Source organism: Cavia porcellus, unplaced genomic scaffold (assembly GCF_034190915.1).
Source record: "Cavia porcellus strain 051 isolate PalLab524CR breed Dunkin Hartley unplaced genomic scaffold, mCavPor4.1 scaffold_6, whole genome shotgun sequence".
NCBI lineage: Eukaryota > Metazoa > Chordata > Mammalia > Rodentia > Caviidae > Cavia > Cavia porcellus.
The window spans coordinates 23449543-23472151 of record NW_026947489.1 but is presented as its reverse complement, the minus strand read 5'-3'; the positions used below and the strand labels follow the sequence as shown (position 1 = coordinate 23472151).

Sequence of the window (22609 nt, the reverse complement as noted above, 5' to 3'; positions counted from 1 at the left end):
GCTGGGGATTTAGCTCAGCGGCATAAGCTCCTGCCTTGCAAGCAGGCGGTCGTGAATTCGATCCCTGGTACCGATAAAAATGAAAAAGACAAAAAAAAAAAAAAAAAAAAAAAAAAAAACTAGTCAGAGTTCTATTATCCCTAAGTTGCGGAAGTGGAGTACTTTTCTCATTGGTGCCCTTCAAATATCACTCCCCTACCAGCATAACTGCTATAGATTTAGTTATATTGAAGCACAGCTGTGATGCCAAATATTCTGAGCCTCCTGTTGCTTCCAAATTAAAGGCCACAATTTATTATTTAAATGTAAAATTCTATTTCTTATTCTTCCGTTTTCTTGCTCCCTCTGCCTGCAGTAAATCAGTGGAGTACTTCATGCATAGACATCCATTACATTACATTGCTGTGTCCCTTTTCATCTTAGAAAATGCACACACACACCTCTACATGACTTCTAAAGTTTTACAAGTGATATATATTTTCTGAACTTTGTGTGTTTGGTTATCACTTTCTAAATTTGAGCAAAAATTATCTACAAGTATGTCTGTCTTATTAGACTGTAAACAGACCTTTATTTCCATATTTCAGAGTGTAAAACATTATGATTTGTTTAAAGTAAGACTTCAGTAAATATTTGTGGAATAAATGATGGATCTATGACTTGTCCTGACTATGTTTTAGCAACATTAACATAGCAAAAGTATAGAATAGTGTGGAAGGGGAGATATGATGGTTTTGGAGCTGAGTGTAAAGGTGCGAGGTATCATAACCAAGGTTGAATAGTACTCTAGTAACTGACTGGATGGTAGGAAAAGAGTGGAAGCAGAAAAGGTTCCAATTTGTGAGCCTGAGCAACTGGAACTGAAGGTAAGTATTTATATAGTAAATTTTACAGCAAAAAATGAGCCCAGAGTCCAAATAGATTTGTAAAATTTTTAGTGGATAGTGAAATATCCAAGAGAAAATATAGAGAGCCTGTTAGAAATATAGGGGTAAAGCTCAGGAAAGAGACTGTGCCTAAATATAAAACTGTGTGAATAGCATCAGAAGGCCAAGAACTCTTACCTTAAGAAATACTCATATATAGGAAGCAAAAATAGAAGATATAAAACTTGAAGAGTAGCAGTGTAATGGTTAAAAAGTGAAAAAAAGTGGCTTCTTACCTTGATTCAGGAGTCAGGAGATATTTGGAAAGAAGGTTGTTACAGACCAGTTTGCTTTTTTCTTACATGTTAGTTAGTTTTCTATCACTGTGACAAAATACCTGTGATAACAAACTCAAAAGGAAAAAGGTTTATTTTGGCTTCAGTTTCAGAGGTTTCAGCCCATGGTCACTTGGCTCTGTTGCCAAGTACCTGAGGCAGTACAGTGTATCATGGTGGCAGAGCATGACCAGGCGTCCTGTTCACTCATAGCAATGAGACACAAGAGTGAGCAGGAAGGAGCCAAAATCCCTACATCCTCTTCAAGGGGATGCCCTCGATGACCTAACTTCTGCCCACTAGGCTCTACTGCTTAAAGGTCCCATCTCCCATGTACCAAGTCATTGATACATGGACTTTTAAGAGGACAAGGGAACGTATGAGATCCCGACTACAGTATAGCACAATGTGACTATTACGGACCCTTTATAAGTAAAGATGTTCCTAGGCTTCCAAGTTTCTGTGAGAACTGTAGGTGTTCCAGCCAGTTTTCACAATTTCAAGTGAAACTGAGTATTCTGACATCTTACCAATTATTATATCTAAATTTTGGGACATCAAGAAATAATCTGCTCCATGAAAGAATTTTCTAGATAACTGACAGACTTTAAACATTAAACTTTCCCACTAAACCACCATTGATGGAAATGTTCATGAAATTTAGTACTTCTGTGACATAACTAGAATATTTGGCCTATATTTTAATCTTTAATTGACAACTACAGCTCATTGTTGATGTGTCAGCTATTATATTCTGGATAGCACTATTCTTGGATCTGTTAATATTTATGAAAATGTTGCTGTTTAATTTTTTTTCCATAGGAACCCAGGGCCTTCACACTGACCTACATCCCCAGGTCTTTTTAAATCTGTGTAATTTTGAGTCAGGGTCTCCATAAGTCACAAAATTGCCCAGACTGAGTTTAAACTCACAATCCTCCCTGTCTCAGCCTTCCTGAGTGTTGGGATTACAGGTGTGTTCCACCACACTCAGATTGCCTTTAAAGAGTTGATTTTTTTTTTTTTTAAGCTGGGGATGCAGCTAACTAAAAGACTGTGTACTTAGCATGCATGGGATTTAATCCTCACTACAAAAAAAGCAAGTTGATTTTGCTGTCTTTGTTATTTTCTCCCTCCACATAAGGAGTTAGTGTCTCGTTTCGATTTTTTATCTAGCAACTTTAGAAATTGATCCAATGTATCCATAACTTTTTAATAGTATAAACATCTACTTTGAAAACTTTTTTATGAATGCTATGAGTTTTGTGCACATCTAGCAGTCTTTAAAAGGCTAATTTATAAACTATCACTTAGCACAATACCTAAAATACAGCCCATTAGAATATGAGAATTGAAAGATAATTGTCAAAATCAGAATTTGAAAACAAGGTCTCTTCAAAGCAGTCCAAATCAAGTAATTGCTCATTAAATATAAAGCATTACTTGAAGCACAAAACTGTCTTATGTTACATGAAGCATAAAAACTAGTTTAATAGCTTATTGTAAAAGTAGCAATGAAGTGTGTGATGATCACTGTACAAGAAGTACATGTTCATAAATAGAATCTTATTCGGATCATTTTTTCATAAAGACTGAATTCTAAAGGCAAAGTCTCTGAGAAAACTCACCCATTATACCCCCTTTGCCTTAGCATTTAGCACTGAGTGCAGAAGTTCCAATAGCTGCTAGATACTTAGAGGGAAAACTTATAAATGTGTAAAATAGAAACCAAATTCTCGTGTTTATTGTCAAATGAAGGGTTTTTGCTTAACTAAAAAAAAGAAATCCCTTCATAATATAGATATTAAATAGTACAAAGTATAAAATCATAAGTTACTTTCTGATATTTTGATGAATCTTTGTCTTTAGTACTAAAAGTTAAATGACAAGTGCAAGAATATTAGAGAATTATATAAAAGGCCGTAAGATAAAGTTCCTATACTAAAAACAATTTGAAAAACTTTTAAAATAATAAATATAAAACTAACCAAACTTAAGGCCATCAGATGCGTTAGAGGTCAGTTTACTATTTTTCTTAATATTGAGAGCAAGAGAAAATAAGATTAAAAGATGGCATTTAGACAATTGAATATTTAGGAAATTGTACATCTGTAAGTGTTCAGTGTGATTCTTTTTTTAACTTTAATGTCATTAAGAATCTTGCCATAAAATGAATAGAAACAGAATAATTATAATAGCATTTGACATAAAAGGACTTTAGAAAATAACCTACAGATTTCTTTGACTATGCAGATTAATTAATGTAACAGTCTTACTAATGGAGCATCCAGAAAATATTTTGCTATATAAATATTTATGCTTCACTTTATAAGCCAACTATCATAAATTATTATTAATATATTTTATCACTAAGGCCATTCTGTACATAAAATACATGAAATGAGGAATTGAGATACTGTTTTTAATGTAGCTAACCAAGCGCATTGCCTTCTCTCCCACCTCAACCCAGTAAAATGCTTTAGTGTTGTATCAGCTTTAATTAATACTATAAAGGAAATGAATTAAAACTGCAAACCAAAAAATAGCTTTGATCAGGTTTCTTTGGGTTTTGAGAGGTTTATTGGCTTTTAAAATGTTTTATAAAAACTAAGTAGGTTAAGAAATAAAATATACAGTTTATCAACATAATAGGAATAGAAGTATTGGGGCCCTGCCTAGACCACTTATCTCCCGCTCAGGGATATGATGACAAAATAAGATCGTAACAAGATATATATTTGAGGTTCAAGGGAAACTGGGACAGTAAAAGCCAAATGAAAGACTAAGACCGTGAGGCACTGTTCCCTGGTCTTTGTTAGGTGCACAGCCTGATTGGGGGAAATGCTGGTAGCTGCAGGAAACAGTCAAGTTTCAAGGCTTGAGAAGCAATGCATTTTTTGAAAAGCGCACAGGAACAGTTCATGCAGAGACTACTGAGCTAGAAGGAATTTGAGTGAGTCAGAGTCCTCAGCCATAGTGTTTCTTTTGCTTTGAGGCGCCAGGACTTCACAGGCCATTTGCTGGTTTCCGTCCTGGTCTTTGGCCTGGGGATTAATTTTGTCCCATACTACCTCTGGTCCTCACCACAAGTCCCTTAGGCCTAGGACAGACTCGATTCAATTTATTTTGATGTCAATTTAGTATCAGTCACTGCTCTGCACCATGTCAAGCTGGTCCTTAGCACAAAAGCTGTTGTTGAGTCTGAGACTTTTAATATATATTCAAACTCTTCAAAATTAGTTCTTAAATTACTTTCAATAATAGATTCAACACAAGATAATGCCTTGTTTAAATTGTTAAATGCTTGAAGTAAAACTTTGATTTGCTAGGTCTGTTAATATTACTTGAAAATGATATGCATAGAAAATTACATTTCGATTTAGTTTTTCTTTGATAATAATAAATGTGTTGTCTATATCAAATCGATCCTGTTATTTTTCCTTAGCAACATCAATAATTTAAGGACCTTTCTTTGAGAGAATAAGAATATAATGATAGCTGATACGTGCTCTGTGTGTTAAGAAAAAATTGTTTGTTGCATTTTACCTCCTACGTGATTTTCCAATCATAATGACTTACTTTACGGAAAAAGTGGAGCTTTATTTGCAGTATAACAGGAACATTATATTTTTCCAAGTTATTTGTTTTTCAGAAGTACAAATATGATGACAATTGGACTGCATTTCCTCAAATAGTTGGTACATGACTTCTTGTTGCTCTCAGTAGCATTAATAAATGTTAAAAGGTAAAGAAAACTTAAGAGTGTAAAATACACAGAAATGATACTTACCTCAGTGTGGTGAGATTAGAGTGGGGTTTTCACGCTATTAGTATTTCTTTTTTACTTTATACATTCTTCATATCATATCTTTCAAGGGAAATAAATTAATGGTAGGATGTGATTCCAGCTTACCTGTCATACAACCATATTGGTAATAAATGTTAAACAGCCAAATCTACCAGATGGCAATCTATAGAGGTCACCAAGATACTTAAAATGACTACAGATCAGGCATGCTAAAAATCACATGTAGGATCCAGGAAATAAAAATCTTATGACTAAAGCCAAGGCTTTAAACAAATATACTTTTAAAGATATTTTTAACTATGTTCTATCTACCTCAGAAGTACTTTTAAGGAATGTGATATCCATATATTCCAGAATATTTTTGCTATTCTTCCTTTTATGTGATAACATTTCAGTGGGCATAATCTGATTGTAGTGTGCATTGTTTTAATATAAATTGGTAACACAAAAACTTTCTTTTTTGGGGGGTGCGGGGGATTGAACTCACGACCTTGCATTTGCCAAGCAGGCATTTACGCAGCTGAGCTAAACCCCCAGCCCACAAAAACATTTTGAAAACTAATTTAGTGCCATCCTAGAAAAACATACAATAAATACTTAGGATATACTTTTGATTTATATAATAGGGTTTAATCTATTAGCTTTTTTATTCTTTAAAATAAAATGAGGAATAATTTGAAGATTGCATAAAACTAGGCATACTATAGGTAGTCCTAGCTTATAAAAATAGTGACTAAATGAGTTTTTATATTTCACATATAGTAATGTGAGGACTGTACAGTCATTGTAAAAGTATCTACATGGAGCCGGGATTTAGCTCAGTGGCATAAGCGCCTGCCTGGTAAGCGCAAGGTTGTGAGTTCAATCCCTGGTACCAAAAAAAGTATTTACATGGAGGTTTCTAAAGCTTGTGTGTTAAGAAACTAGAAAAATATCACTATTTTTTACTAAAATACAGTAACAATTTGGGGGGGGGGGGCTGGGTGTCATGGCCACACCTGTAATGCAAGCACTCAGGAGGCTGATGCAGGAGGATCACTGCAAGTTTGGGGCTAGCCTGAGCTACAAAGTGAATTTAAGGCCAGCCTGAACTGCATAATAAAACCTTGTCTGAAAAAAAAAAAAAAAGAATTTTTCTAAGCAATCAAGACATTTCTTTTATGTTTGTATCCTAAATTGTATTGGGCCAATGTGTGTTAAAATTTATATACAAACAGTGCACCAGTCAAGATACCAGCAATATTCTTCACAGAACTGGAGAAAACAATCCTAAAATTCATATAGACCCAGGTATCAGGGACCTGGCCAAGATCCTTCGTCTCCCAAATGAGTGTATGATGAAGACTTAAATAAATGAAACAAGTGGTGTGATTTTTTTTTTTAAATCAGTACTGAGGATCAAACTCACGACCGCCTGCGTATAAGGCAGGTGCTTATGCCGCTGAGCTAAATCTCCAGCCCCAAGTGGTGTAATTTTAGGGCTCTGGGAGGATCAAAACCTCACAGAGTTCGAGACTATGGGGGTTAAGACAAGGAATATCTCTGGGCAGCCCGTATTTATTTAGTTTTCAAACAAGGAAAGGGTTAGAGTGGAAAATGCAGGAAACTGAACAGGATCTTGGGAGTGGTTCAAGGACTTTTCCAAGTGTCAGATTTTGTTAATTTAGGAGAACTCTCTTATGTTAATTTAGGAAAAGCATCTTAGAAAGACTCCAGGTTGACTTTTCACTACTGGAGTGAAATTCCTGCAGCTACAGTCTATCTTGTTAATTGGGATTGGAGCCAGGTTTCCTTAGCTGTGGCCTTATCTTGCCCTTTGGGGCATTTCTTTGTTCTCAGGTTGGCCATGCCCTGGCCATGCCACAGCCCTGCACATGTGTTCTATTTCCAGCTTCAAAGGTTCCCAACACCCAGGAGTAACTTAGAATAACAAAAGCAATCCTGAATAATGAGAACAAAGCAAGAGGCATCACAATCCTAGACTTGGAGTTATATTACAAAGATACTGTGATAAAAACAGCATGGTACTGGCACAAAAACAGATAGGAGAATCCATGGAATAGAATAAGCGCTGTCAACTAACTACTGTATTTCATCTTTGACAAAGAGGCCAAAAACATATACAGAAAAGACGGCCTCTTTAATAAGTGATGTTGGGCAAATTATAAGCATAGACAAGGACTTTGGGAACAGAATCTCCATTGCATAGGAAATAGTATTGAGAATCCACACGTGGGATCTCATCAAATTAAAAAGCACAGCAGAAACAACAACCAACAGAGAAAAGACAACCTACGGAATAGGAAAAATTTTGCCACCTATTCCTCAGAGAACTAATATCTAGAATATATTTTTAAAAACTCACAAAAATTAGGTATCTAAGAATAAGAGACCCAGCAAAAAAAAAAAAAAAAAAAAAGGACAAGTGAAAAGAATAGACGTTTCACATAAGAAGTACAGATGGCCAATAAAGACAAGAACGGCTCAACAGCACTGGCCATTCGAGAAATGTGAATTAAAACAACACTGAGATTCCATCTGACCCCCAAAGAATAGTCACCATGAAGAAATAAAATAACGAAAGCTGGTGAGACTGTGGGGGGAAAAGGAATCCTTCCACACTGTTAGTGGGATTGTAAACTAGCACAACCATTAAGGAAGTCGATCTGGAGATCCCTCAAAAAACCAAAGCTGGAAATCCCATTTGAGTCAGCTCTTCCCCTCTTAGGTGTCTTCCCCAAAGATTTAAAGCCATCGTATTTCACTGATACATTCATGCCCGTGTTTGTAGCAGTACAACTCATAATACCTAAATCTTGAAAGCTGCTATTTTATCCAACAGATGAATGGGTGAGAAAATGTGGTATTTACACACAATGGAGTACTTCTCTACTGCAAAGAAAGGTAAGTCATTTGTCAGAAAATGGATGCACATTGAGATCATGATGTAAAGTGAATAAATCAGACACACAAGTTTAACTGTTGTGTGGTGTCTCATATGGGAAACCCAAAGTATAAATAGAAAACTAAATAAAATAGGAAGTAAGGAGATAGATCTTTCTCAAGTGGGAATAGATCAAGAGATGGAGACAAGGTAGAGAAAAGAAATAAAAAATAATTAAAATGAGTTATACACGTGTACTAATTCCACAAGGAATACAAACATTGCAAACATACAAATATTTTTAAATTTACTGAGCTAAAATACTGGCAAATTTGTCTAAAGGTCCCAATAGATTTCTGAAACAAAAAAGAAGTTATCACTAGCAGATTTTAAAGAAATTTCGTTCAAAGAAACACTTTAATATCCAAGAAGTGATAACTGTTTCCTTTTCGAGTTTTTAGAGTGCTTCTTATGGTGAAGTCCTTATTTTCTTGAAGCTCTTTATATATTTTTATGACTGAAAGAACCAAACAATTATCACACTTATTCCCAACAAAGAAAATCTATATATGGCACTCAATTGAAGACATCAGTTGAGTAAATCTAGCAGGTGGAATAGAACTGCAACCAGTTGTAAAAATAAGAATATCTTCCAGTTTTTCAGATTTACCATCCTCAATCTGTAAGTCACTTCCAAAACCCCAAAGCTTACCTGTCAGATAATGTGCATACTGTTAAAAAAATAAAACACTAAGGGTATTTGCAGAAACATTCTCAAGTTCATGACAGGATGTTACAGGGTGCTTCTGGATAATACTGAACTTTCCTTAAAACAGCAAAACTTTTTAGACCTTGCATGGAACTTCCAGAATTGGGTTGTTGATACATAATCTTTTCATTTTCCTTTTTAAATTTGGAATCCTAACTGTAGTATCCTTGAAATACCTCTTCTAAACTTGTTGTCTTGCCTTAGTAGATCTTTACTTGGAGCTCCAGGTGACTGGATAATTTAGATGATGACTTTCAAAAAGCAGTCAGTCCTTACTACATTGCTAAAATTGAATAACGTATGAGTTTTTGTTTGTGTTTTGGAGATCCCGACCTCAGGTAATATATTACCTCTACATTCCATATACTCCCAGTTTCCTTCTCACGATCATACTGTGAAACCAGCTAAATGTGTTCTACAAGAACCACAACACTGACAGCACCTTGTTTCCCATTGGTTAGCGTGTGCCTTATGGTCTAGCTCTTCTCCGTAACTACACTGTTTTGAGACAGGATCTCTCTCTATAGTGCAGGCTGGCCTTCTGGCTGAGTTTCTCAGTGTAACTTTGTATACATCACAGCCTCAGTGCTACACAAGCTCTTAATAAGCATTTTTCTTTTTTTCTTTTTTTTGTCTTTTTCCTTTTTATCGGTACTGGGGATCGAACTCACGACCGCCTGCTTGCAAGGCAGGTGCTTATGCCGCTGAGCTAAACCCCCAGCCCAATAAGCATTTTTCTATAGTTCTTTTTTTCAGGAATATGAATTCCAATTCTCAACATCTCATTCTGAAATTTCTGCATATCACACACCTAAAGAAGAACACTCCTTTGTTTACTGCTTAAAGCTATAAAGAGTCTCTACAAAGTAAAGCATTCTCACAAATAAGACTCCGTGATGTACTGTTAAGTTACAATAGGCTCAATAAATTCTTAGCAAGAGGTATATGGTAAGGAGCCTCTATAATAATCAGATGTAGCTATTTGAACATGGTGATATTTCCAACAAAACTGCCAGCAAATTGGAAGATACCCTGTCTGATGCCCACATGAAAAATGTCAACTTCATTTACATTGGGTACAAACCAACCAATTGAAATACCATGATTTTTGCACAGCTCCATCATGATTTTAGAAGCTCCATCACCTCCCTCATGTCTTTTATCAGAAAATCAGAAATTCCTTCTTTGCCTCTGCTAAATTCCATGTGACATGAATAAACAATCATAATGTATGATGAAATTTCAATCTTCACTAGTTTCCTTTTCTCTTTATTTATGAGAGCGATCATCGTGTTTTGCACAAAAACACAAGTAATGTTCTTCTGTGAGTCCATACTCTATTTCCATTCTTTCTGCGAGGTGAGCTGGGCAGTCATGTTATGTTTCCCTTTTTGTCCCTTCCCTCCTTCATCTTGTGTCAACTGCAAGCAACACAACCAATTCAAGTTCTTGTAACTTTTTTTAGTTAAAAAAAATAAGGTTTTAAAAAATAGATAACTCAAAAAACAATAGGAAATATGAAAATGCTAGACCTTTTCATTTTGGGTCTTTTTCTAGCAGTCGTAGACATTCTGACTTAAGAAGGCCTATTTTGGTTGGGGGATGTACCAGGGATCGAACATCTGACCTTGTGCTTACCAGGCAAGCGCTGTGCCACTGAGCTAAATGCCCAGCCCTAGAAGACCTATTTTTAAAAATTGTAATAAAACAGACATCACAAAATTTATCATTTAACTGTACAGCACAGTGACATTAAGTGCTTCCACATTGTGCACCTGTCACCACTGTACAGCTTTAGAACTTTTTATCTTCCCAAATTGAGCAATAACTCCCCATCCTCCACCCCAGCCCTTAGCAACCACCATTCTGCTTTCTGTCTCTATAAATTTGCTATTCTAGGTACATGGAGTAAGTGGAGTCAAACATTGTTTTTCTTTTCGTGACTGGCTTATTTCATTTAACATAATTTCTTCACGATTCATTCACTTTGCAGCGTATGTCAGAATTCCTTGTTTTTAAGACTGAATAATATTCCATGATTTTCTTACTCCCCAGTTTGTTTACTCGCTCACCCACTGATAGGCACTTGCCTTGCTTTCTCTCTTGACCATTATAAATTCTGTGAACCTAGATGCACATGTCCCTGCTTTTAATTCTCTGGGGACTATACCTAAAAATGGAATTGCCCAATCACATGGGAAACCCATTATTAAGTTTTTGAGGGACTGCCATAGTGACGTTTCTGGAGCAGCTGAACCGTTTTACATTCCCACCCGCAGGGCGCAATTACCATAATTTTAAGCCTTAGCTGGATCCATTGATCTAGAGGCAAAACAGACCAGCACAGGATCCTAGGGAGTCCTAGCTCCAAAGAGCCCTACTCAGAGACCGCGTGATTTTCGGCAATGACCACTTTCTAAGATTTTGAAGTTTTTTTATTTTATGTACAAAGAACTAACATGGTTTTTTTCATTGGGTAGACGTTTTGAACAATCCAGTGAAAATCACTCAGTCTATTTTGGTAAATTCTACATCCTTCATACACAGACAGAAGTGCTGATGGCACACATTAAGGGCGTTCTTCGGGATGAGACTGTCGGTTTGAGCCAAGGTGCTAACAGGGAAACCTGATCAGCTTTTCACAGGTAGCTGCAGTAGAGCTGCTGGTGACCTGTTTTGCTTTCAAGGATGCAGCGAGGCAAAAGATGTACAGTAACGCTTTACAAACAATAAAACAAAGTCAAGAAAGCATATAATTTATCCAAGGTCACAGCTTTGATTTGAATCAAATCTGTGATGTCAAAGTCTTGTGCTCCCTTCATTAAACTGTCTCCTTTCATTCCCTATTCCAAAAAAGCTTCTTTTGTGGGGGAGGGGGGGAGGAGGAGGTTTTGATTTTAGAGTAAAATAACAAACTCTTGGAAACTTTTAGAAAAAATATACTTCACACTGCAGAACTCTTCTAAAATGCCGTGTTGTCAGTCAATCCACAAAAGGTGGCAGAGGCAGGTGCGGGGCTTGGAAGCAGGGGTGCCCTTGCGGCCCGAGTACTCGGTGCCAGGCCTGACTTCCTTGCCCTGCAGCCGCCGGTGCACCTTCTTCCCCAGCACCCACTCGCAGGACTCTGTGTCAAGCCAAGGCTGCGATGACCAGCCCACTGCCCACGGGGTGGCCCTAAATCCCGGTGTGTGTGTGTGTGTTGGGGGGTGACCTTCCTTCTGAGGTGGGTGGTTGCAGATGCCCCTTCTGTCTATTGTTTCTTCTTCCCTTCCACGACAGTCCCCTCTCTGGTCACCTTCTTCCTGTGGGGTGCTCTGGGGCCAGGGACGCCTGTGTGCTAGGTGGGCAGGATGTGCAACCCGGCACCCGCCTCACAGCCCATGAGCACTCATGCCCCTGTGGCGGAGCCTGCTCGGGGGCAGACTAGGCCAGAAGCAGGGCCCAGTGAGGCCTGGTCCAGCTCGGGGCACAATGCGCCTGCTGCAGCCCAATTCCCAGCCACCACAGGAAAACAAGGCTGCCCACTGGAGGCAGGCTGATGGTGCTTCTCCAGGGCCGATCTGGCCTCCAGCCCCGGCTGAGGAGCAATGGGATCCTCAGAAGTCCACGGGGCTAGAGGTCTGTATTCCAAAAGATCTTAAACCACATCAAATAACCTGTTATTCCCTGCATTTGCTTATGATGTGTCCCCAAGTCCTCTTGCTCTTGTTACCCTTTTGACCTGAATGCCCTTTATCCCATCCCTTTTTTTTTTAAAGAAAATAAAACCAAACAAAATGAAACTAGAATAAAGCTAATCAAAACAAAACAATGAGAGCGATACAGAACTTCAAAACAAGATAATAGGAAATCAATAATGGCAATTATAATACCTCTTGTTATCTTCAAAATAGCTGCACATACCATCAGACATAAGAGAATCAAACAAAAGAGAACAGAGTAAAACCCATTTTCATGTGCTGACATCTTACAATCAAAAGTTCCCTCTCAACCCATCTCTCCTGATTTCTCCCAAGTAAAGTCAGCATTCTTCTCTGTGTGCTGCCAACCTTCTGTTGGTGTCTCCTTTTGTCAATCAGTGTTCTTAGTGCAAACATCAGAGTCCAATCTAGAGTAGTGTAAATAGAAGGTGATTTATTAAAGGTTATGTGGTAACTCAGTCTTGAGGAAACAAGTGGTTTAGAGGCTGTGTAGCCCCAACTCCAAATCGTACTATCAGGGTCTCCACAGCTACGGCCCCTCAGCGCATACTCTTCCCTGGCGTGGAGGGCAGGTGCTCTGTCCCTGCAGCCTACCTGCCAAAAAGTAAATTTCACAAACTACCTGTCTCCTCACACTGATCATCTCTAGAAAAGAAATCTAGAAAAGAAATACGTCTCATAGGCAGAATCCGAGTCATACGGCCAGTCCCTAGTTTAATTGGAAGGTTGTATGAGCATCTGGTATCCTCCCTGGAGAGGCAGGACTCAGGGTACCAAGTTCTCTACAGAGAAATGGGGTACTTGGCACTCTTCCCCCATCAGGTATCCCAGTGAGCATGACATAGCCTTTAAATCCTCTGTGCAATTTCTGATTCACCACCATGGCATCCAGGGAAGACAGTACAACCTCAAAATCCAATTACTTATGGTCACCAAACATTCAGAGAATTATCCAAAATACTTCGATGTAGGTCCCACACAGCTGCAGCAGATCCATGTGGGCCATGAGGGACAGCCGTGGTGCTGATGGACAAGAGCACCAGGATGTACAAGACCACTCAAGGTCATCCAGGAAACAGCTCAGCTCTTGAGAAAATGTTGCCTCATATCAGGTGGAATGCGGGCTTTAAGTTCCTCGAGAAGTCTCACTGAGATCAGGGACATGCTGCTGTCGGTAGGATGCCAGCTACTAGCTGTGCTGGTGCCATTGCCTCACGTGAAGTCATTACTCCAGCCCAGAACACTGGTCTTGGCCTGCAAAGTTTCCTTTCTTCCTGGCTTTAGATGTCACCTCTAGACTCTCCAGGGTTGCCATGGAAATCCTGTGTGCCATGTAGCAGATAAAGACTGAGACAAGGTGGAAGCTATTGCAGCCACATGCTGACGTCTGCTTGGCTCCTCATCCAGCAGGGTTTCAGCAGCAGCAGCAGCATAACCCTGGAGTTCCTGACACCCCAGAAGAACTGCGAGCTTGCCTCTTGCTGGCATGTCTCTCAGGGTCACCAGTGCTTGTCTGCAGATGTGAACCTCAGTGCTGTGTTGGTCCCTCTTCTGTCATAGTGGGCACGCACAGGTCCTGGATTTATCTCAGCAACCGAGACACCTTCCCGCCTGCTGAGTGGACCATGGCCTTCACGGCCGATGCACCTGTGTTTGTGACTGCTGCTTCTTTCACCACCCCTGCTGCTGTGGTGGCCACAGCCGCGGAGGAAGCCAAGCAGTTGCAGGAGTCAGGCAAGGATGAGGAGTTTGGTCTTTTTGTCTAACCACTTGAAAGCAACCAACTAAGTCATCTTCATTTGTGAGAAAGAAGATTCTAGACAGCCAAGAAACATAAACCACACTCTAGTTTCACTCATTACACACTGGCTTATGCTTATAGTTCACTGTATATATAAAATAGTGTATTAAAGGATTGAAAGGGCTTATCTGGTTGAATACTTTTTTAACAGACTCCAGGAAATGGAATGACTTTTCAAAGGTCATGAAACTGAACAGAACTGGAACTTCTTCACTGGCATCTTTTTTTCCCTCCTTACCTCCATTCTTTCTTCCTTTCCTTCCTCCTTCCCCTTTTTTTTCCTCTTTTGTGCTACTGAAGATTGAACCCAGGGCTTTTGCATTGAGCTCCATTCCCAGGTCTTTTATTATTTTCAATTTTTAAAACAAACTTCCCTGAATAACTCAAATCCATATCCTTGGCTGACTCCCCCAGCTCCTTAGCTTCCGCCTGGCTGGGGCCACAGCAGCCGCACAGGGCTGATGATCCGAGCAGCAGTCACAGATGCAGATGCATCAACCAAGAAGGCCGTGGTCCACTCAGCGAACGGAAAGGTGTCTCAGTCACTGAGAGTCCAGGCTAGACTCAAATTCAAGATCCTCCTGCCTCAGCCTGCTAATGTGTGACCATGCCAGGCTACTTAAATATTTTTGAGAATCTATTAAATCCGAAGTTCTGTTCTAGGCCTTGAAAAAGGGAGCAAGGATAAAAGCCCTGTCCTCATGAAAATTCCCTTGTAGTGGGAGAAATATGCTTTTGAAAGATGTATATGACCAAAACCCCTGTGGCTTGGTGGTGCCCACCAAGTATATGTTTGTGCTCTGAAGAATGATTAGCCAGGGTGATAGACAGAAAATAATGGGCTGAAATTTTGGAGAACATCTCCAGGAACTGTGTGTATTTTTCTTTTTTCTTTTGTTGTATGTATTTTTCAAAGCAGCTCTTTTCTTTTTAAGAAGACATCTCTCAAACTCTTCCCTCCTATTGGGTTTTTAAAACATCTATTCTTTTCATAAGTGAGTAAAGAAATCTCTGTTTCTCACTTCTACGACAAGTCAGATGAGGCCAAGTTGTATTCCTAGATTGTGTCCAGCAGCTGAATAGAGCTTCTGTGCCAATAGCTCGAGTGGAAATTACAGACTTTTTCATTCTTCTGTTCTGGTACTGTGTTACTCGGACCATCTCCCCCTTTCCCACTTCTTCTGCACCAGCATACTGCCCATGCTCCCCCGGGCCAACCACACAGATAAAACTCAATAAATAAATTCCTAAAAGAATTGTTAAATGACAGCTTCCCACTCACTTTTTCTGATCTGGGCAAATCTTCTATCATCTTTCCCTGATGTGATTGTATCTTCAGCAAAAGGAGAATAATTATCTGTGCTGCCTCCTCTGCTTTCCAAAGTTATGGTGAGAACTGTTGCATACATAAAGTGCTTTAGGCTCTGCAGAAAAGATGCTGAGAGATGTGCAAGCTGACAACTAGAGGTATTACTGTAAGTTACAGAAATATTTACTTTTTAAGAAACATTTCCGATTTTATGAGGCATTGTTTTAGCTTTTCATCTATACTCGTGTGCCTTTAATTACATGGGATTATTTTGATCAGAGATTACAAAATTCTAATCCAGCTCACCCCCGTGTCACTCTTCCACAATAAACTGAGCATGGTGGCACATGCTGTAGTCTCAGCTGTCTGGGAGACTGAGGCAGAAGTTTTGCAAGTTCAACCCCAGCCTGTGTGTTTACTAACCCAGCTGTCTGAAAATTGAAAAATTTTAGAAAAAGAGCTGGAATTGTAGCTTAATGAAAAGACCTGGAATCAATCTCCAACACTGTGCACACAAAATTAAATTAAAAAGGACTCTTTTGTGTAGGGTCACTTTTTACAGGAAAGAGCAAGAAACGAACTAGTTGCAAAGTTGTTTGCCATGCGAGTATTACTATTCACTACAGAATCCAGTTGGTATAATTGTTTCAAAACTCACAGAGGAAGGAAAGATAAAATATCTTGGAGGTGAAAAAGCTGTGAATTGAGTTTAATGGGTTGGGCTAAGGTATTTTCCAAGTCTTATATCTGTGATTATAATATGAAGATGTTTCCTCTCCTTTTTTCCTGTTTGTTGTTATATGTAGTTGGTACAAACTGCGTTCTAAGTGGAAGTGACTTGATCTTGAGATGCATGATGTCGGACTGTTCCTGTTTCATTGAACAAGCTCATCCAAACCCAACATTCCATCACTTGTTTTTGTGGCTGATCTCTCTGTATGCCCGCTGGCTAGTTCTTGGCATCTAATTCATTGTCTTGATCCTGTCCACCACCTCTTTATACAATATGTATATCAAGGTTAGAAGGGACCTAGAAAATGTGCAGAGAGCTTGAGAGACTTGTTAGAAGCTTGTGTCTGCCACTTCATCCACAGCCCAACATATTCTGTCATCTACATAATTTTCCAGAATCTTTTTCAGTGAAGTATTCATCACAGTTTGAGTGTTAGAAGCAGTTTCCAACCACTCAAAGATGGCGTGAGCAAAGCAGGGTCCTTATCTGAGGGTGAACATCTGCTGTCTTCCCTACTGAAAGGGACAAATGTTCTGGGTCTCCATCCAAGAGTCTGGTGAACTTACTGCTTTTGATGACAAGTGGTTTGTTTAGCCCTTGTGTGAAGCCAGCCTTGCATAATCATTTTTTAAAAAGAAGGTACAAAATCCCCTTCTTAAATCATTCAAGAGCAGGATGCAAGTATCTTCAGTGTAAGTGAGTGTATCTAGGGAATTGAAAGAGCACCTGGCAAGAAGTGAAGAAATGTGAGTTAAAATCTTACTCCTTGTCTTAGTTACTATTCTTGTTACTAGGACAAAACATCCAACACCTGAAGTGAAAGGGGAAAGGCTTATTTAGCTCACAGTTTGTAGAGGTTTCAGTCCATAATCAGCTGGCTCCAAGAGTGGCAGATGGCAGAGGGGCAATATTTCTTTTTTTTTTTTTTTTGGCTTTTTCCTTTTTATCAGTACCAGGGATCGAACTCAGGACTGCCTGCTTGCAAGGCAGGCGTTTATGCCACTGAGCTAAATCCCCAGCCCCAGAGGGGCAATATTTCATGGCAGCGGAAGACAGCAAAGGCAACAAGTGGTGGAGACAAGCCTATTTCTGCCCCTTTTATTTTATCCAGACTGCTGGGATTAGGGAATCAGTGGACTGATCCATCAACCACCCACCTTTAACCCCAGCACCCTTAGTACTAGCATTACACACTCTATAGTCAACCACCTCTGAAAAAAGGTCTATGACGGATTGGGGCTTGGGGAGGCATCTAGACACAAACCAGAACACTCCTTATGAACTATTAGCTAAATCATGACCTTGCTGGACCCTACATTTCTCATTTTGCTTTTTTTTTTTTTTTTTTTTTTTTTTTACAGATAGAATTGAGGCTTTGGGATGGAGTCCCTTGACTTCCTACTCCCATACCTACAGTTTTACCTCTGTGGGCTATTTTACCTTTTGTCTTCCTGCCTCTTGCTGCTGCCTATGTTTGGTCAGTGCATACCCCCCCCCCCATCTTCCTACAAGTTGGCCCGTGGTTATTCCCTCTCTCTTCTCTGATTTCAGCTGTCTCTCTGCACTCACTGGCTCCACCCCAAGACTTCCTCAGGTTTCTTCAGTCTCAGAACAAACTGGGTTCCCTACTCCAAGTCCTGCACGCTCTTAGGAACAGCACTCCACACCGGTGGGTGTTCGCACTGCTTCCCTGTCCCGTCCTCTGCCGCGGAGGTTTTGTGCTCTGAATCCACTCTGGCAAATGGTCTCTAGGGAAAAGTTTACCCAGGGCCAAATTCAAAACTGTCTTCAATTTCCTATTTATTCTCACTTTGTTTCTGTTTCTCATGATCCTCTGGGTCGGGTGGATCGACTATAATTGTTCTCTACTGTGATATGATCTCATTCTTTCGGGTGATGGCCAGTCCCGTGTGGCCACAAGAAAAGGCCCAGGAGAGGCTCAGGAGAGCAAAGTGTACTATCCTCACAGGTGTTAGTCACAGGACCAGCTGAAGGACCACATGGAGAGATACTGGATGGTCAGGAGGTGGAAGACCGGAACAAGAGCATGGGGAAAGCATCAGGCCAGGGCATTTGTTGGGGTTTCCTGGGGAGAGGTGAGGTAGCAAGGGAGGACACTTTAAGATTGGCTGTTAAGTAGTTTCAGAGGCTCTATGCTGTAGGGACAGTTCGAGTTCCCTAAGACTCGGCCCTGTGGTGACAGACAACTGTTGTCTCTTGGGGTGTAGGTGCCAGGTAGAGAAGGTATGGTTCCAGGTGTTTAATTGCATATCACAGATACACTCTAGGCTGCTCTCTTTGTTTTCTAGGAGGGAGGTACCCTTGGTCTCTTCCAAATCAGAAAAACATTTTTAAGATGTCAGAACATTAATATACAGAAAATCAAACACACACACACACACAGTAGACTTCCATCTGTAGGGCCTTGACTGACTTCATTCCCGTGCTTGCCCTCTACTGCTGGTGTCCCCATGACCCTGACCATACCATCCTTGTGCTGCTTATGCAGTCCTGTACGGCTTTAGTGTCCATCTCTGTGCTGATGACTCAACAGTGGTATCTCCAGCCATTTGTCACATCTGATTCTAGACCCAACAATTCCACTTACTGGAAATTTCCCTGTAGCCGTCCAACAGGCATCTATCTGCAGTACATGTCTACATGTACTGTCATCTTTCTTCCTGAGCCTTTTTCCACTTTTAGGAATGCCTCCTTCTGTCCCCCATGCCAGAAATCTGGCAGACACACTGGATAGAGCCCTCCTCTCTCACCCCACAGCTCCAGGCTCGGTGCAGGTCCTGTGTCTTCACGCCTGGTCGGAGCTTCCATTTCTCAACTCCTCTTCCCTCCTCCTCTCAGTTCTGGCCCCCTCACTCCTCACAGGGTACATAGTGAGAGCCTCTCTCAGGTCTCTGAATTCAGAAGCTTTGCTCCCTCTGAACCCCTTTCCGCCCTGCTAGTAGAGTTATTGTTATGAAGCACACAGAAAAGAATTACTATAACGGGCTGGGGATTTAGCTCAGCGGCGTAAGCACCTGCCTTGCAAGCAGGCGGTCGTGAGTTCGATCCCCGGTACTGATAAAAATGAAAAAGACAAAAAACAAACAAACAAAAAAGAATTATTATAACATAACCACTTCACATGCACCTACCAGCCATCTCGGAGTAGGTTCTTTCTAAAACACAAACTTGATTACATCTATGCCTTGATCCATCCTTTCAGTAATTTCTAGGATATCGTCTAAGCTCCTTTGTACAGAGTGCAGAGCCCATCAATATTTAGCTATTAGGTGTGGTGGCACATGTCTATAATCCCAGCATTCTGGAAAGCTGAGGCAGGAAGGTTCAAGTTAAAGCCCAGCCTGGGTGACTTAGGAAGACTCTGTCTCAAAATATAAAGGAGGATTGGGAATGTAACTCACTGTGAAGGCCCTGAGTTTAATCCCTAGTAATACACACACACACACACACACACACACACACACACACACGCACACACAGACACAAGGCACGCACATAACTATAGGGTTGAGTCTAACTTGGTTGTAGAGCACATGCCTAGCATGCATGAGGAACCATTACTCCGTTCAGTCTCATCTCGTCACTCTTCCTAAATGAACTGAATACACACTCATATCAGACTGTGTGTAAGTTTCCTGGAAGACTTGATGCTGCACTGTACACGTGCTGTTCCTTCTGTTTGCAGTGACTGCCCCACTCTGGTCTACCTAGCAAACTTTATCCGATTATACAATATTCAGATGGCCTTCCATGATTCAGCCCTCATTTGTCCCCACATCCAGGTAGAGCTAATTATTTATTCTTTTATATCACTCACATACTTGGTCACACTTTTATCACGATGAATTGTGCTTTGTTTATACCCACTTAAATTATAAACTCCTTAAGGACAAGGCTGGTCTTTCACTTTAGCAATTAGAAGAGAGCCTAGAAACCTAATATATAACTGATGCTCAGTTCATGTTTGATCATCTGATCCTTGCCTTCCTCTCTAATTTCTTTTCTTTTTTCTTTTTTTTTTTTGTCTTTTTCTTTTTCTCAGTCCTGGGGATCAAACTCACGACCACACACTTGCAAGGCAGGTGCTTATGCTGCTGAGCTAAATCCCCAGCCCCTTCCTCTCTAATTTCCTATTGGACTAATCTTTTTCTACTTCCTCCCATCCTCAGGAGTCACTAACCAACCATATTTATTTAAAGAGTTATCTCACCTCCTTTGCATAGCATACTTATTTCCTGGACACCTGCTTACCAGATAGGCATCCACATTACTTTCATGGACCAGTTTTGCTGCCTGTCTCCCCCACCCCTTACAATAAAGAGCCAAGAGTCTGGGGACCACGTGTGATGTTTATCTCTGCATCTCCAACTCTCAGCACAAGGGCTGAGACACATAAAGCATAAGGGAAACATTTGTGAGCCTATGAATAAAGAATTTAGACTTACCGATTGATAAGGTCTTCTCCAATTCCCCATCTGGATTACTTGAAGTTTCAAAAATTGTGACACAATCTAAAAGTTCCTTTTGAGCAGATGGTCAGAACAGTTGAAGCAGCAATTCTAACAGTTGGCAAATATGAAGGTAAACATTTAAGAAAGTGAGTCAAAATGAAGGTGAATCCTCAAAAAGGATTGGGAACAGAAGCAGAGCTAGTCATAGGCACCCCCTTTGCACCCGAGGGTGGGTTCCATATGTTCCCTCCAGTAACACATGTGCCACTTAAGCTTCCCGGAAAGGTATTTAACAACCTCCCTATGACTAAACCCACTGGCTAGAAATGAGCTGCAAGCACTTCATTCCTCTGCAGCTAAAATGACTTTTTTCCCTTTAGCCGTTTACTTTCTCATTTTGTAAATTAAACACAAAGTTGGATTATTGTTTAACATTTTATTTCTTTTCAGATAGAACTCGAGGGAAAACCCCTAAAGAGACTTAAGATTTGAGCTTACCTATCTTGCACTCCACAAGCATTTTTTTTTTTCTGGTCTTTTTCCTTTTTATTGGTATCGGGGATCAAACTCACAACTGCCTGCTTGCAAGGCAGGTGCTTATGCTGCTGAGCTAAATCCCCAGCCCATCCACAGGCATTTATTAATATCTGTTATATTTCTAGGCTTAGTGTTGGAGAAGTGAGGAGAATTTTTAAAAATGTGTAATACTAATCTTAAGATCTAATTGTAACCTCAGCCTGAAGATAGTTACGATGTAACATATGGATTATATAAAATAGTATATGAAACCTAATGGGTTGCAGGAAAATGTAATTCCAACTGGATAACATAAGTGTAGGGAGACTGAAGAGAGATGGAGAAATCAGAGCAAAGAGAAATTAACCAGCAGAAATGTACTAAGGGCCGGGTTCTCCAACGGGCTTATCCACAAAGCAGACACACCTATGCACATGATGAGTGGATTGCCAGGGGAGACTGGGTGCTTGGGTGTGGATGATGGAGCCTGGCCTTTGTTCCGTTGAATACTGTTCAGAGAAAGACTCCAAATGCTACTCTGCTTCCCTGCAGGCCAACTCACAGAGCTCTGTCCTAGGCCTGTCCCTCCTAAGGGAGCCCCTGTGTCATATTATCCAGATTATTCTTGGAATATGAGCTGTGATTAGACTCACCTGGAGAAATGCACATCTCTGCTCAAATGTCAGCATATTGCCTGGGACACTGTTGAGTGCTGACCCGCACCTCCTCCTCCTCCTCCAAGTCCACCCCTTATCGGGGACCTGCAGGGCTTTTACTCTATGAGATCTTCAACAGTTTTAGGTGGAAGAGGCATCAGCTATAGAGACAGACAACCTAAGTGACTTTGGCTAAGATGTTTTTCTGAAACACAGTTGCCTGATTTTTGAAATGAGATAATGACTATTTTCTGTAGCTTAAAATTAAACTTTCTAAGTTCTTGACTGTAAAAGAAAACTAAGGCACCCTTCCCTGCCTGGTTCAAATAGAAGAGGTTCTAATGCACTTTGTCATAGTCCTGTGAAAACAGCCATGTCACACTGGAACAAGATCATCATTGCTAGTGAGCATTTACTATGATCCAGGGACCAGGCAAAGCTTTATGTTTATGTTACCTTTTTGGATTTTTTTTTAACCCCACCTAGATTGGCAGGTGACTTTCTCAAAGTCACACAAGCAAAGGAGAGAAATGGAATTTGAACTCAGCTCTCTCCAAAGCCCATGGCCTACTTTTTAGGTGATTCAAGGCATCTACAGAACAGTATCACTGGTCCAAGAAATAGGAGCCATACAGGAGGTCAGTCCAGATTGCTCTGTAGTGAGAGCTCAGTGTACAGATATTTTGTGGTACTAACAGAAGCAAGATCCATGTGATTTCATATTAGAAACACCTTAAGCCAGTGATGTCAAGGGTCAAG

At 40.2% G+C, this 22609-nt stretch overlaps 1 long non-coding RNA gene and 1 other non-coding gene across 2 annotated transcripts; both read right to left on the bottom strand.

Annotated features, from left to right (window-relative positions):
* Positions 1-12158: 12158 nt before the first annotated feature.
* Positions 12159-12283, bottom strand: LOC111758502 (small Cajal body-specific RNA 20). The gene has a single exon (XR_002792687.1). It is a non-coding gene; the product is annotated as a small Cajal body-specific RNA 20 (non-coding RNA).
* Positions 12284-12513: 230 nt separating this feature from the next.
* On the bottom strand, positions 12514-22007 carry LOC106028836 (uncharacterized). The gene is made up of 3 exons (XR_001202470.2): positions 21848-22007; positions 20673-20786; positions 12514-16932 (listed from the first exon to the last, which is right to left on the bottom strand). It is a non-coding gene; the product is annotated as an uncharacterized LOC106028836 (long non-coding RNA).
* Positions 22008-22609: the final 602 nt, after the last annotated feature.